This window comes from Sylvia atricapilla, chromosome 9, assembly GCF_009819655.1.
Source record: "Sylvia atricapilla isolate bSylAtr1 chromosome 9, bSylAtr1.pri, whole genome shotgun sequence".
NCBI lineage: Eukaryota > Metazoa > Chordata > Aves > Passeriformes > Sylviidae > Sylvia > Sylvia atricapilla.
The window spans coordinates 23,672,351-23,689,374 of NC_089148.1; the positions used below are offsets into that span (position 1 = coordinate 23,672,351).

General features: G+C 36.9%; 1 long non-coding RNA gene across 1 annotated transcript in view; it reads left to right on the forward strand.

Annotated features, from left to right (window-relative positions):
- Positions 1–17,024, forward strand: part of LOC136365043 (uncharacterized) — a 31,108-nt gene that overhangs the window by 1,508 nt on the left and 12,576 nt on the right. The window contains exon 2 of the long non-coding RNA XR_010744263.1: positions 11,447–11,695. This is a non-coding gene — a long non-coding RNA (uncharacterized lncRNA). The remainder of the gene's footprint in view (positions 1–11,446; positions 11,696–17,024) is intronic.

The window sequence follows — 17,024 nt, forward strand, 5'->3', positions numbered from 1 at the left end:
GAGGCAAACTTTCTTAAATGTGAATGCATTTTCTGCAGGATTTAAGATTGGTTGTCATTTCTTACCCCTCTAAACATTCAGACCTAATTGCTATCTGGTCCCTCGAAGACAACTTTAGATATGGATATTGCCTCTGTCACTAGATAATCTTTCTAAAAGCTTCAGAGAGAGAAATATGCTAAATATTCATAAAGATGGTTTCAATTCTCCAGTTGTGTCTCCTTGAAGGCAGCTTGCTTTGCAAATTATTTCAAAGTGATGAAACCCCTTTTGTAGTATCTGAGAGCTGAATTAGAAGACAGGTTATGTGTTTCTTGGCCAGAACATGTTACTCAAGAGAGTGCAACAACACCCTGGAATAGCATTCTGTCAAAAATATCTTGTTCCTGTTCGAGCTTCAGTAATCAAAAGGTATCGGTGATGGTGATTTTTTGGTTTGGTTTTGTTTTTTTTAATGGGTTTCCATGCCACAGGTTATTTGTCATTTGTATAGAAGTTCAGTAAGTTAGTCAAGGTTTGATGGAAAAGGGAAGATGGGGTGAAGGAGGTTAAGTCTTTCCTCAGATTACTATTCTCTTTCTGGGGCTCTGTGCTCTTACAGAAACTGTTCTTAGTGAGAAGAATCCATTTCCATTAAAATCTCTAGTGAGAAAGACAAATTTTACACCACAGAAGGCCATGGAGTATGCAAAATTTGTGTTCAGTCTGAAGGGTTATTTAGAATAACATGCCAAATTGTGTACATTCAAAATTTTGTATCTACTTAGATGCATATTCTTAGTGTCTTATGTCTGGCAGAAAGACCGGTCTGCTGGCAATGGTAAAATAAGCTGACTTTCTGAGACACCAAGCAATTATTATCAGGCAGCTCACTTTTATGTTACAAATACGTTGTATGGCTGGAGTTTTAACAGATAAAAATAATCTGCACATGTTTATTGTATGATTGTGAAAACTGCTGGTGACTTTATGTTTCATATGGTTTAATGCTAACTGTTGTGTGAGCCAACATTATTCATGTGCAGAGGGTCAGGCGTGTTTATGGTCAATTTTTATTACAAAGGCTGCTTTCTACTGTTGTAGACTTAAGTCTAAGATGAATTGGCATTTTGGCCCTAATACTTGTCTCAAGTGTAAATCTATCCCCCAGAGAGTACATTACCTCACAGTGGCTGTAGATTGCCTTAGAAAAAGGATACATTCACCATCTTGCCAATAAGATTAGTGGTTTAGAAGTGCATGGTAAATAACTGAAATGAAATGTGACGCTGTTTAGAAGTTACAGATGTAGTTACACTTTGCCATAGGAGCTACTTGTGTCTGAGAATCTGTTGGTGAGACTTTGTACTGTAGTAGAAAATTATATTCTTACTGTTTCTTAACTGCAGGATGCCTGGTGCTTACTTAAAGCAGCATCCTCAAAAATTTATCATGTCTCAAAATGGCACACACAGTATCATCCTTGTCAGGTTTTGGAAGAAAAATGCATAGTTTGAGCTGTTCATGCTTACTTCTGTTAAGTAGGAAGCTCTCACATAGACGATTGTCACTTCCTTTTTTTTTTAAGTCAGAGGAGTGAAAATGCCAATCTATAGCACCATAATTCAGTAGCACAAGGGCTTTTCTTTCTGTAACTGAACTATTAGGACCTTTGTCAAGGTCATATTTGGAATGGTTGACGTTTCTTCAGGATTGTTTTGGTACTTACTATTGAAACTCTCTTCTTCCCCTTTCTATGGTAGTTACTTTGCCATTAGGATAGGGTTTTGTGTATGTGTGGGTTTTTTTCTTTAATTTGTGTTTATTGTTTTGTTTGGGGTTTTTTTGGGGGATGGTAATAATTAAGTTCAGGTGGCTTGGTCGAGTGGCCAGTGATTTCTTAAAAAGATGTGCTGGTGATACCAAAAATACATAGAACCTCTTTGTGTAATGTTGCTGTCTATGTAGTCTTTGAGGCAGCTAGAATTAATAACAACTTGATGAGATAAAAAAGTCTCAATGATACCCTCCTATTAAAGAATAAAATTAAGTGCATGCTTGTTTGGGAAGGGACATCAACAAAATAATCAAGTCTTTATAATAATTTTGCCTTTTTCAGGTCAAACACCCTGAGTATTTTGTCATTAGTAATAATGTTCTTTACAGAAGGTCACTCAAGAATGCTCAGCATCCTTATTGTAGGTACTGTAGCTGGGAGGGCAGACAGGTACTGCTCTGAGCAGCTTCTGGTCAAACAGCCAAAGCCTGGAGGAAGGTAAGACACACACACACAATTCCTTCACTCAAGGGAAACCAGTAAAATCTCTGTCCTCATTTCAGGGTGTTTCACAGATAACATTCCTGATATTCTGCTGTACCCTTGTCTAAGTAAATAAATCGTAAAAGTAAGTTTTGCTTCATCTTTATTTTGCTGATTGCATGCAGACATTGCATCATTTGCATTGCAGCCACTCAGGACTTGTATTGTTCCCAGTTCTTTTCACAACAAACAAACCTCCTGGCAAAACACACAGCATCAGATTGCCCTGCTTTCATTGCATCAGGTTGTGTTGGCGTTTTTTTCATCAAAATGCTACATAAACTTAAATCTTAATGCTGAATGGAAGTATTTTAACATTCCATTATGTATTACTAATCCAGTTACCTAATTCTTAATTATTAATCCTAGAGTTGCTTATTCTCATTCTTAAACTTAGCTGTGGTCAAAAAAAGACCCAGTGCTGCTGGACTGGAATAAAATGAGATTTCTCTTTTCAATTCAATGGCAGTAGAGTCAAGCCTTCACTTTTTTTAATTTTCTACTGTTACAGCCTTTTTTTTTTTTTTTTTTCCGTTCATGACTCCTGTTTCTTCATGGCTTTGATTCTTAAGGAAATTTATGGAACAGTGGTCCTGGTACCAAGACCTATGGCACTCCCTGCTATTAATCTTATCCTGTAATAAGAATTGGCTGTTTGTTTCTTCCCTTTGTTTTATGTCTCAACCATTTATTTTATTCTCTTGAGGCTCTGCTTCGCACCCATGGTTACCAAGTTGCCTTAATAGCCTCTTGTGATGAACGAAATGCCACCTTTATAAATCTTTCTGTCTCAATTCATGCAGTTTTTCAGTAGATCTGACCTTGAGAAGTTGTACTTGATCTTTGAGGGCCTCCAGATATTTAACTTCTCTCCTGTACGGAATGTGGCCATATCCCTGGATGTTTGTAGACAGTGGAACAAAGCAGTGTCCTCTCCCAGCCTGCCTAAGCCTGGTGAGCTCCCACCTTCCTTGCTTTCTTCCAGCTTCACCTCCTTCCAGCCTGGTGCTGTTTTACTCCTTAAACAAACTTTTGCTTACATCAGCGCCTACATGGTACAAAAATATGCTCCTCTTTTTCTGAGGGAAGCTGCTGCTTTGTCTCTGCTCTCTTGTACACCTACAAATCTATGAGGTCAGCTTTTTATATGTTTGCTGGGGATTTTACCTTGTGGCATATGAACTGAGATTTAATAGCAGAAAAATAGCTTCCTTTCTCACACTGAATTCTTTCTGGTAACCACTGCATCGCTGACGTGATACAGATGTATTTTAGATGTTCTTCACTAAATCTGAGTAATAAATCAGTTTAGGTTTCTGCTGCTGTTTAATAATTAAAACTTCTGTCAGTATAAGCAGAGGCACTTCGTGTGTATGCTTTTAACTTTCCTTTGCCGTTAAGACTTTTAAATGGTACAAGCCTAACTGCCCAAGAGAAGAACAAATTATTTGTAAGCAGTTTGAAATTAACATAGAAGCAAGCTCCAGTATATCTGATTTTTGTATCCCAGAATGTTTCTTTAGGGTAAAAAGGTTATACCAAACTTTAGGGAGGGGGGAAGAGAGAGCTAAGCTTTTATCTTTCAACCTTCATGCAGCAGATTTTAGTCATCATACCTCTTTTTGTTTGCCAGAGCTTGCTAGCATGGTTTTGGCAGCATTGAATGGTGATGTCACATGCTGCTGTAACCTGAATTTGGTGGCAGTTCCTCATGCCACCAAATGGGGAGAAGAGAGGTACTAATTCCTGAACTCTCTTCAGTTCTAATATTTATGCAAAGTAGAGCACAGAGAGCGATACAAAATCCTTGTTAAAGGGGAAGGAGGGAGAGAAGGGGGAAAGCCCTCTTTGTGGCTTTGCAGCAGTTTCATAACTTGAAGGTCTGTTTGTCATTCGTAGTGCCTGAATGGAGGTGCTTTGCATTCTAATGCGTGAAGTTCTAAGGCTGGATGCGCAGTGTGAGAGGAGGGCTGGAGGAGATGTTTTTTGTCTCAGAAACTTTCAGAAAATGCATTTCAAGTTCTTAAGATGATGTGGAGGGAAATAAGCATTTAATGGGAGGCATTCTTAATTGTTCAGTTTAGTTAGCAGTAAGGGGAGCTGGGTTGTTGCTGTCCTTGGAGCTCATGAACACAATTAGTTAGCGCTGGGACACACGGGTCTCAGCCCTCGCAGTGTCACGTGGAGGGTCTGTCAGCATTCACTAGCACACTCTGCAAGTAAAGAGCACTGGTATGATGTCAGAAATTACCCATCAGCTTGAATTAGGGTATCACAATGGTAATTATTGTACATACATTTTCATTGTGTAAAGCTATGAGTCACTACAAATCACAGTTCTTTTTATAATTTTTCCTATAATATTGTCTTTATAGTATTTTAAATGGCTTTGAATTATTGGTCTCATGTTCAACTACACATCTTAAATTTGCTGTCCCTCTACATAATTGGACGTTGGCTATGTGTAATCACAAATTGTTTATATAATGTATTTTTAAGTCAACCTTTCACAGCAGGAATTGTTTTGATAATGTTCGAATTAAGTACAGAATATGGGCTTAGTAATTTATTTTCTTTTGATCATTCTTGTTTGTGGAAGTATTATAGAGGAGAAAAAAATTGGGTTGTCTCATAGTATTTGTCTCATTTGTAAAGTATCTCCAAATATCTAATGTTAGTTAACTAATGTTATCCTTATCAGATAGTGTAATCTAAGGACATGTTTTAAAAGGAAGGAAAATAATATTTTTGTTCAGTCTTTGCTGCACATAGTAAATATCCTTAATAGTTATGAAGTTAAAGATTCTGTCAAGGTATGGTAACTATTGGAAGTTTCAATTGAATTAAGAAGGGAATAGAATGAAAATAATTTAAAACTGGTTCACACCAGCAATTCTTTGCGCACTATTAACTGCTAAGATCTAGTCACAAAACATTATTCTGAGGAGAAAAGGTTTAGTGAACCCTAGAAATTGGATTTGATTTATGCCAGAAAATCTGCCTTTTCACTGCTTGAGATTTCTATGGAAGGAAGCCACAGTCTTTTACCAAATGGTTTCTAAGGTAACATCTTATAGCAGAGCATCTGAAACCAATTTGGTTGTTAATGAGAAATAGTTCTCACGGTGCTGGGAAAGTGTGGAGTGAAAGAAAGGCTTCAAGATTTGGCAGTCTGTCTGTAAAGACATTTAAATAAATGTGTGCTGCTGCTCTGCTTATGAAATTTCTACATGAATTACACATTCATAATTGCCTTCCAAATGTACAGCTCTCTTTCCAGATTTTATTGATAGATTCTGCATGATTAAAATATTTGACTACTACAGATGAATGATTTAAATAGCTGGCACTTTTCCAGTGGAAATCTCTTTACTATTGCTGAAAAAAAAATTGCATTTTGGGGGTGATAGTTACTTGTGCTGCCAGAAATCTGTTAGTGAATTGATGCCATATCAGAGCAATAGCATCCCACTCATATCAGATGCCACTTGCAGACTTTCTGGGATTGCCCTGGGACACATTCTGAGAAGTTACTCTTGCGTCTACTTTCTGTCTGAGGTTCTGAGGAGATAAATGGTGGGTCAGTGAACAGAAATGTGTGGTCATTTTACAGTAGATGATCTGAATATTCTTCGCAGTCAGAGCCTCTTTGGGATGGGGGAGTAGAGTGCTTCTGTCAACAGTGGCTCATTGCCATTTCTTCCTTCCTCTCAGGAAGAGAGAAAACCAGCAATTCTGGCTTCCCTTTCCCTGGATACATAATAAACACGTAATGGCTCTCTCCTACCCTCTTGCCTTGAGACAAGGCTGTATTATGCATTTTGTATCTTGGTGCCTGTGGAGACTTGCCTGAGTAGAATTGCAAAGTTGAAAATCATGCTTGCATACTTTTTTTGCTCCTGTTACTGAATTCTGTTAGTGCATTCTGAGTTGCACAGGGGAAAAACAGTCCCAGAGTGACACCTTTGCACAAAGCAATGGATCATATTTAGCAGACAAATAAGCAAACAACAGAATAAAAAAGAGAAGCATTACCAAAGTAAAACTTACATACTAGAAATCTTAAACCATTCATAATCCAAATAACTTTTACAGAGGTAAGGGAAACTTGCCATCAATGACTGGGTTTTAGATAAACCTGTGTGCTGCTTTCATTCTGACCAATTAGAAACCATTGATTAGATAATGGGAGTCTGCTTAGTGTCTTTCACTGTTGATGGTGTTCTACCAGTATTTCCAGAAGTCCATTGTCTCCATAGGCTCCATTGCCTCAGGAGCAGCTGCCCTATTTTATATATATGTTGCGTGCCAGTCTTGTACTCTGAATAAAATATCCAAGTTATTTTGTAAAAGTAATTGTTATTAAATTTGGATCTGTTACCTTGAAGTAGTCTCTAGTTGCCTCATGAAATTTGTAGCGTGTAGTAACTTCATAGCAAGGTTGGCTTTGGTTTCACCTGCTGCACAGAGAAGCCCTACACTCTGGAAAGAGAGAGGATCCTTGAATACTTTGTCACCAGATGCTGCATAGGATTTTCAGAATAACTGACCCTGTTGGGATAAAACTATGCCAAATAGTTTACTGTGGCAGTGAGAACAATTGGGTTCCAGTGCTGTGGTAATAGGAAAGTTAGTGTGACATTACTGGTGTCTGAGAGCAGCAGTAGGGATGGTGTGGGGGAATATAACAGAAAGAAGGGCTCCAGGAGAAAAGTTCATGGAGAAGGTCTTTGTTGATTGGCTAAGATACAACTGTGATTTTTCATTTGAATAAAAGCATTTATTAAATCAAATTATTTAACTGCTGCTGCTAAAGGGGGAACTTGTTTTGCTCCATTCCTTGCCTGAAATTTAGTGGGTTTTCCTCTCCAATAATTATTCAGGGTCGTGAATAATTCTGAAAGTGTACACTCTTTTTATGGCCATTTAACAGTCTGAGTCAGCTTATTAGAGAATCATATGAATACAAAATCAGAAGGAGGATATAAGACAAACAGCAAGGACAGCAAGTAAGGACTGTCTGTCCTTGAGCCTTGCCATAGAAGAGGCATGTGGTTTTGTGAGTGCGCTAACAAATAACGTTGAAATGTGTTATATGTTCTTTTGCATTATGTATGGCCATTTTAAGTTTTATCATCACATTTGCTCATCAAGGAAATCAAATTATATGAACACCAAAAAATTCAATATATTCATTAGGTATGTTTTATTGATGTAATATTGAAATAATAGAAATAAAATTAATAGAATCAGGTATTTCAAACCTGATATGGTATACAATACTATATATACACAATGAGTGTGTGAAAGTTGAGAAAAGAATGTTTGAGCTTTTGCTTTTGAGAGTTTTTGACTGATTACTTTGAGATAAAAAAATAAGCAAGGAATGGTATTTTTCAGGTGTTTTCTTTGTCAACTCTTTAAATTTAGTACTGATGTCAGAAGATCATTAATCTCTGATGTGATCTCTAAATATTCTGGCTAGAGTTTCACCAGCAGGGACTTTCCTAATGTTATTCCAGTGAATTCAAGTAGCCAAAGTTACTCATGTCACTGGACGTTTTTATATATTCAAATGAATAATCATTTCACAAAGAACGTGACACTTTGCCCCAAAAGGAGGGAGAAAGCAGGGAGAGAAAGCAGATCCTGGTTCTGTTTTGAAAAACTGTTGGTGCTTTGGATCTCTCTTTATAGTTCTACAGCATTGTGAGAGAGAGCAGAAAGTTTAATGAGGCTGAGAGCTGAGATTGTGCATAAATCTGGGAGGGGGGAGAGTGGGTGGTTTGTTACTTGTTTTACATATTTCGTGTGGTCAGGGGTGGAGATGTTGCTGATTTTCTGTTTTTGAGGGGTTGGGGGTGGTGTTGCTGATTGGTATGTCAGGGTTTTTTCCACAGTAGCAACTGCACTGTGAATAGGAATCTGTTTTTCTAATAATCTTTGTATCATTTTATGGGTTGTCAGGGCATTTTCTCACTCCAGTTCTGATGGCAGAGTTCTTCAGGGTAGCAGGAAAGTGATGAGTAACTGTGACAAAATAACAGTGTAACCAATTAAGCTTACTTTCTATGGATTTGTGTCCTCTGACCTATCCATATTTTCACTGCAGTATCCTTGTCCCTTACAACCAGCAGTTTTTCACAAAATCCGTAGGAATGTAATTGTCTTGCATGTCTTGTGGTCTGTCAAATTTGGCTTAGCACAATCAGTGAGGCAACAGTGCTATTTCCCTAGGAAACAAGTTAAAATATTAGCGAAAAAATAGGAAGCATTTCCAAACTTACCTATATGTGACATAGTTTCTTGAAATATTTCCTATTTCTTATCAGCAAATTCTAGGGAAAAACGTATTAAATATTTTTACAAACTGGAAGGGGATGGAAAGGGTGCAGGTTCATACTAGTTTTAACTGCATGATTAGATTCTATCTTTAAATATATACGTACAGTGTGAATTACACCTCTATGAGCAAAGGGGAATCCCAAACCTGTAAGAAAGTTAATGTGTTCAAACAGCGTTGTTTGAATTTCTAATAGAAGAAAGAATTAGAAAGTTCAGTCACTTCACTTTTGTCATCTTTCTGCATCGATGACTAGTAACTTCTTTAATCACCTGTGTAAATACAAGAAAAGTTTCTATGGTTTCTAAAGTCTAGAAGTGTTATATTAGTAGCATAATTAACTGAATAACCTATTGTTCATGGTTAAGTTGGCTTGCAAAGTGGTAATATTAAATAATTGTTGATTTCTTTTTAATTACTGTTGTAGTGCACAAGGACTGTTGTAGTTCATTTTTAGGCACAGAAATTGAGATAATTTCTTCCAGATTGATCTTGCTGTCTTTATTTCTTGTGTAACAAGTGTGCATGCCATCACTGAATGGGGAACAATAACAAAATTATTCTGATTTTTCCTTCTTAACCACTCTCTTCCTTTAACCTAAAGGGTTAAAAAAAAAAAAAAAAGTTGTTTGTCCTAAATGTTCTTACTGAAATCCATTATGCATGAAAAGCGTCCGAGTCCCTTTGCAAGACCTCTAAATGAACTCCATTCATTCTGTGCTTAGAAATGTCCATTTAGCCAGAAACAGACACAATAGTTACAACCTCATTTATTTTGCACCAGTACCAGCATATTAAAACTGAAGGGTTTGTTGTGAAGAAGTATAGTAATTTTTCTGTGCTAGTTATATAATTCTGTAATAACATTCCTTTAGGATTTGAATAATGTAAAATTGCATATATATTCTTTGCCCATAATTGTAGTTTAGTAGAATTCCAGTCATCTAAATTTTTAAACATTCATGACGATTTTGAAATAGCTATTTTGAAGACCAAGTTGACTTAGCTGAAGTTATTTTGATATAAAACAAGTTGTAGAGAAATTTATTTCTAGTTGACTCAGAAATTAAGCCAATTAGTAATCATAATTAGTGGCTATGGAAAAATATATTTAAAGTTTTGTCTTTTAGAACATTTAAACTCTGTTTATGTTTGGCAAGTAAATTACTTATAAAATACATGTCAAAATTGTAGGAATGTAGTATTATAGTTTCTTCACTTTAAAATCCATGAAGATAAGTCAAGAATTCTCTACTCCACATTTTGTTGGCCTCAAATGTGAAGTGGAAATTGTCCTTTTCTGATCAGCAGGATGTCATGATCCTGATGTGTATGGGTGGGAGATCAGACCATATTATATCTTAGTTTAAATGAATTTGAGCTTTGAGCAAGACTCACTGGCTTTTCTTCTAAGATTAGGAATGAGCAAAAATAACAAGCATTTAGGAATACTTGGTTTGCCTTCCATGCAAGTGGGACCTTTCTGAGTTCTCCTCTTGATGTGTGCTGTTAAAAGCATGAGAGAAAGCCTTGCAGCCTCCTCTGGCGTTGTCGCCCGGTTGGGTCGGGGGCTCTGAGGAAGAGCGCCTATGGTGCTTTCAGCTGTGGCCTTTCCTGCCAGGCTGGTGGCCATCTGCAGGGGTCATTTCCTCGTGTGCAGGGAGTGTTTGGGGTAGAAATGAGTACCATGTTTGGAGGGAAGGACAAGGGTACAACTTTCAGTTTACCCTGGAGTCCTTCATTCATTTATTTATATTTAGCAGTGGCTGAAGCCGTCTTGCTGTGGCCTGTTCAGGACTGTGCAGGGCTGTGTCCCGAGTTGGTGACGGAGCCGTTTCGTGCTGCCTGGTTTTATGGCATGAGGGCCTTTAAGTGCTAATCATCAGCTTGGAAGGAGGTGACTTTGGGAGCTGACTGGAACTGACCGAGCATTTCCTCCAACAAACTGTAGAAAATACTGTTTATGGGAAGTGTATGGAGTGAGGGTGAATGGGTGAGGGGCTCATGGCAGGAAAAACAACTAACAGGAAAGGGTAAGTAGAAACATCATCCTCCTTGCTCTCCAACCAGTTCTTTATCTGAAGTCCTTCTGCTGGTTGCTCTTCCTGCTGAGTCTCCTCCTCCTTCCGTCCCCTTGACATGCAAAATACAGTCCAGTGAATCCCCACACAAATACAGTAACAGGATTTTGTTACTGCAGCTCCCTGCATGCCCATTCTGTAACTCTTTTGTAGGATTCCATTGTTTTGGTTACTGCTGAATTTGACATTATTTGAACGGCACCTGTAGTGTGGCCCAGCCTGGGATTGTACAATGCAATAATGATTTCAAGCTACCAGGAGTTCAACAGCTGAACAGGAGTAAAGGTTTCAGGATAGGCTTTTTGCAAAGTAAATGGTTTTAAAAGTCTTTTGGGTTCTGAGGTTTTTAAAAATACTTTCAACTGTAAATTTTATGCTTCTGTATGAAAATTAAGAGACATATACTAATTTTCCATAAAGTATGTGTTTTCTCTTTGATGATTTTCAGCCTAGCTCCTTGAACCACTTCTTTACAGTTAAATGCTGTTGATATTTGATTTTGATGGAGTTGCTTCTGATCAGCACCAACTTCTCCCGCTTCATCTATTTTCCAAGCCTAAAGATCAGTCAGTTCCCATTTCTTTACTATTAGGAAATGAGAATTAAACAAGAAGGTTTAGTGACAATACATCAAAAACAAAAAAGGAAAAAAATGAAAACAATGCTAAAATCTGCCCCTCATAATTCACTGCTGACAGTTCACTTCTGCTTTTGTGTGTTTAGGTACTTCCTACCGGGGTGGCTATTCCCATGCCGAAGTGCTCCATGCCCTGCAGGGATGTGGCATTCGTCGTATTGACACAGCGAAAAGATACGGCTGTGAGTCCCTCCTGCAAAGGGCCATCAGGGACAGTGGTGTGAAGTGAGAGGACCTCTGGATAACCACCAAACTGTGGCCCACTGATTATGGCTATGAAAACACAAAAAAGGCCTGCTTGGAGTCATGTGAAAGACTTGGTGTTGAGTATCTTGGTATGAATCTTTCCATGTAGCTTATTTATTTTGCTCCATGGGGGTACTTGCAAAGATGAATGAGTTCTGAAAATAAATTATGTATTCCAGATGGGTCACAGAAACCAAAGTCTGCCTTTATTTACACTTTTGCAGGTTTTTTGTTCTGTTTGTTCTCTAGGAAGTTCACATGTGTACAATTGAGAGTACAGAGGGGTTCTTTTCTTGTTGCAAATGTTTTGTAAAGTTGTTGGGGTTTTTTTGTTAATTTATTTGAGGAACAGCTACATCAGTTTTCTATATTTTGCTGAAAACACCAAAAACCTATAAAACAAAGATTCATGACTTTACAATAATATATTTGTAACAGGGTGACAAAGATGCCTGGTTTATTCTGTGATCTATTTTCTTTTTCCCAAGGAATGGAGATCCTTTTTAAAACTTATTTTGTAGGTCTTTTAAAAACTCTGAATACTTACTGCCTTTGGTTTGGTCTGTTTGATGGAATATTCTTTGGAGAACATGTTAGAATTTGAAAAGAAGAAATTTCTACAAGAATTTGTAAAACTAAAATTTAAGCTTAACTAACACTGCATTTGTAAATTTATGCTGATCATAAACTACCTGTTGTCAAAGATGTGATATTGTTTCTCCCTTATTAGACAGGCAGAGTTGCAGTAGTGATGCCAATTAATTCTTTGCAACAGGTCATAGAAGAGGAGGTACCTGAAAATAACATAATATATGCTTATTTTAGCAAGAAACTAACTTCAATGAGGAAGTGAATTTTGCTGAATTAATAATGTATTATATTAATGGTAGCTGTATGCTACCATTATTGTATCTGTTAGAGATACTTGTATGCACATCTTTGGCTCATTCTTTCTGGAAATGTATCCCTTAACTTCCTCCACAGGTACAGAATAATGCAAAATGAATGAAAATTCCTCTTTGTTTGTTCTGTGCAAATGCAGGTCACTGCAATGAGACTTTCATAAACAAAGTTTCAAGCTCTGAATTTCTCTTTTAAACTGAGAAATAACATTATTCTTCCTCTCTGTTTTCTGCTTGTTATATTTTGTGTTTGCTTTCTTTTTTCTTCTGCTTGCTCTGGCACTGGTGCTGAATGTTGATGAGAGGAAAACTTGACTCACTTCCAACAAGTCATTTGCAATGATTCATTCTAGTACTGTAAGTTGTTTTTATTATCTCAGGTACTAGATTGGAATAGATGCTTACACAAATACTAGTTTCTGCTAAGCAGAAATTCCTGAAAGAAGAAAAAGAGTATCTGAGAGCAAGAAATGTGCTAATGCTGTCACCATGTGAGTGAATCCTTGGAATGGCATAAACAGAACTTGTTTGTCAGATGTGTTTAGAGCTGAGACTTCTTGTGCACATATTACCAACAGCAATTTAGGAATCTTATAGCTGCCTGTGCAATTAGTCTCCATACTAGATTTTTTATATTTTTGTTTTGGTTTCTTAATACCCTCAGCTGTCTTCCCTCCTTCTTCACCTTTCTTCCACTAATGTGGGGATGTCACAAAATTTTAAAAAGTGTTCCTGAACCACTTAGTCTGCCATAGTGAACTAAATCAATGGTGATCAGAATAAATCAGAATTCCCTTATTTCATTCTATGGTATATTAACCAAGTGTGTAGCGATTCACATCTTCTGGAAACATACAAAGTTCATAACGAAAACTGAAAGATCCTAAATAATATATCTGTGATAGATCTTCATGTTGGAGGGAAAGTTAGTAATTCAGAGGAGTGCAAAAAAGAAAAAGTTACAGGAGTCCTGGCAGCTAAATGTGCAGCTAAGGTCTTTGTTCATGTTAATTTTCTTGAGGGTCCTCATGAGTTACCCAGTTCATCCATAAAGACTGAATAAGAAACCTGAGAAATAATTAACAGGAATTAATAAATCTGTGCATTATCAGTATATAGAATGTGAGCTGTTGAAAGCAGTCAGAACTTTTTAAAAGAAAAAGTGCTCCATGTATAATACTTATTATGAAGCCTTTTCAGGGAACACTTTTCAGGCAAATGATACTAGGAGAGCAGCATTGCAGGATTTTTATTTGAGCTGGTAGATTGTATATCCATGACATGATGGAAATCTGTATCATTTGTGGGCAGTGGTTGTAACAGATATTCTGCTCCTTGCATTTTCTAAATGTGATCCTCAACTAGCAGGCACAGTAAACCAATATTGAATGGCAGCAGATTTTACAGGTTTGGCAATAGCAGAATACATTCCTTGGGACTGAGATCCAACCTCTAAAGTAACTTCTTGAATGCTGATTTGTGGGTTACCGAATTCATAAATAATTTTGTTTTCCTTTTGACTGTTCTGAGTTTTTCCCATTCAGGCAAATCTGCCCTATCATGAATCCCCAACTGGAGCTGGACAAATGCACTATCAGCATCTTCACTGTAATAGATCAACCACATGAAATGAGTGTACTATCATAATTCAGATTCTGTATTGCTTCGAAACACTTTGTAGATTGTTTCACACTGATCCTTGTTCAATAGGAGGAAACACAAAACAGAACAAAAAGGATTGAGTGAGAAAGAAAAACACATCATATCAATATTAAGTACAGTGACTGTTGAGAAAAGCAAGGAAATATGATTCCCAGCATTAAGACAGCTGGGAAACACTGCAGAATATACTTTTGCTTTTAGGCTTGATAGAAGGCTGGGTTTGTTTTTCATATGACTAGGCTTGTTTCAGTCAAATTTGACTTTTTAAAAAATATCGTATTAGGGGTTTGCATAGAATTGCCAGCTGTTATTTCCACAACAACATCATGTTGGCTTTTGAATGTGTAAAATGGCCCTGTATTTCTCAGTTAAGAGGAAGTGTTGATTATAGGTGCTGCAACCACTAAGAAGCAATAAGCCATTCTATTTTAAATGCCCGTGTGAAAGCAGCTCAAGTGTTAGTTTGAGTTTTCCTGCACCACTGTGCATTGACATTTAATGACCTTCAGGCTCACTGCTGCACCATTACAGCCCGACTGTCCGCAAAGGATGCTTTAAAAAGCTGTTAAATACAAAAGTGGGTTGTGAACATTTGGAGGTTTTTTCCTTCTTTCTCAAGTGTATAATGATCCTGTGAATCAAGGTGGATTTTTGATTTAAGATTGTTTTTAAAAAATATATTTTTGGAAGGCATCTCAAGATATTGATTAATCTTTCCCGTGCTACAAGGCACAACCTTGTTCTCAACAAAAATACAGTCTGTTCTTAAAAACATCCAGTGTTAAAGTTATGTATTTCTTGATTACTAGAACTTCAAGCTATTTCAACCAATGATTTAAAGCTAATTTCTTGCCTCTGAAAGGAATTTAAAAGTGTTTGTCTTCTCACAGTACCCCAGGAGGCAAAATATTTCAATCAAAAGAAAATGTGAGTGTGGGTGTAGGGTGTGAATATGTGTACAAATAAAGATGGAATCATGGGCCTTGGTTTATGAGGTGCTTGTTGTTTTTTTGGCCTGCAGGTATGATGGAAAGTTTTCTAAGAGCTGCCTACTGTAGAAGTAAGGTCCTGGCTGTGCTGGGATGTTTTACTCAGGACTGGCAGAAAGACTGTTCTGCTCTTTGTCTATGACATAAGGCACCTTTGCCCCACATCTTTCACAAACACTTCTTGCAGTCAGGAAGGCTGTATTTGGTGCTCCAGTAGATGTTTTCTAGCCCTAAATGCCAATATTTTGAAATGTGAAGTAATTTTTATCTCAAGGAAAAAGCCTAAATTGAAATAAACATAATGGGCTCATATGGGCATGGTGTACCTGGTAACAAAACCTTTCTACAATAAAGGACCAACAGCTAATCTTGTTTGCATCAGAGGCCTCAGATACTAATACAGAGAAAGGGGATGTGTTGCATTATTTTGGATGTCTAAGGCCAGAGATCTTTCAAGTTATCAAATCTCTTAGAAGTCTTTCTTTGGAGAATGTTTCAGTTTCCTGAGCTGAGTACAATGCATCTGTGTCTGTGGAAATCCATGATGTAACTATTTCTGTGCACATTTGCAAACTGTAGTGTCTTAACTGAATAGTCAGGGTTTTGGAGAAGTAACTGGTGGTGAAATTCTGCTGAAGTTTGATTATTTTTGCTAAATTACATTTTTTGCATAGTTAAGCAGTTTTTATTAGTCTGGTTTAGAGAACATAGCAAGCAGCAATTAAAAATATATAATTCATCTATTTTTCTGGGAGGGAGGTATCAGATCCCAGCAACTTTCACCTACTTATATGTGACACTTGCTTTATACAAGCAGAAAAATTTAAATACAAACATAGCAGTCTCTGTGTAAGTCTTTAAGTAAGTAGCCCTAGTAGCATATATAATTTTGGATCAAAATGAACACTTGATATTAGCAATTCATAATGCTAATCCTTTGGGTTTATGTCTAATATAAATCAGTGGTGATTTTATTGGCAGCAGAATGTGAGTAGTGCTGAGTTTTGAACATAACTTCACCAAATGCTTTAATCAGTATCCCAATACTAGCTTTTAGTTAAATGTCACAGAATTGGTGTTTATTCCAATACCATGTACTGGTATTTACTTCTAATAAATACAACTTCATTTCTCAGAAAAATTAGTAAAGAAGTTGTAATTGATAGATTGGTGAGCAGTAAGACTGCATGTGGAATTGGAAGTGAATTTTATGGATAAAAGGGGAAAGAGCGAGCAACTTTCTCCTTAAATGTGATGCAAAACCAGATGCTGCAGATGATTATATATGAGTGATTATTGGCTTGTTTGAGCTGTTGTATCTAGAAGTCTGAGTTTAAAATTTAAATGGGTGATTGATATCAGGAAGTGCAAATGTAATTTGTGGATATTGTGGCACATCCAAATTATGTCTTCCTTGCAACATCTCTAATCTATTTTACTGTACAGAATTCTGTACTGTTCTAATTAGATTCTTAAGGTAAGTAAAGCACAGACTTGTTGCAATGGTGTACCAAAACTGGAGCTGTGTATTACAATAAATTTCATGCTACATTTTCATCTTAAATCAAAGTTGAATTTGTATTTTTAGAGGGGGACAGATAATATACCAGCCCATGGATACAGTAAGCATTAGTGTAGTCCTTAATTTGTAAATAAAAGGATTTTTTTTGTTTGTTTTTTTTTGTCCCCCCACCCCATTTTTTTCATGATTCCCAAAGCAGAGGATTTGTATTTGCACAAAGAAGTGCTGTAAATGAATGGTGTGATGTATTCAAAGAACAAAACACTCTTCTCATTGCAAACAAGTTGAGTTTCTTTATTTTTTAACTCTATTTGAACTGCTTTTTTGTACACACACAAAAAAG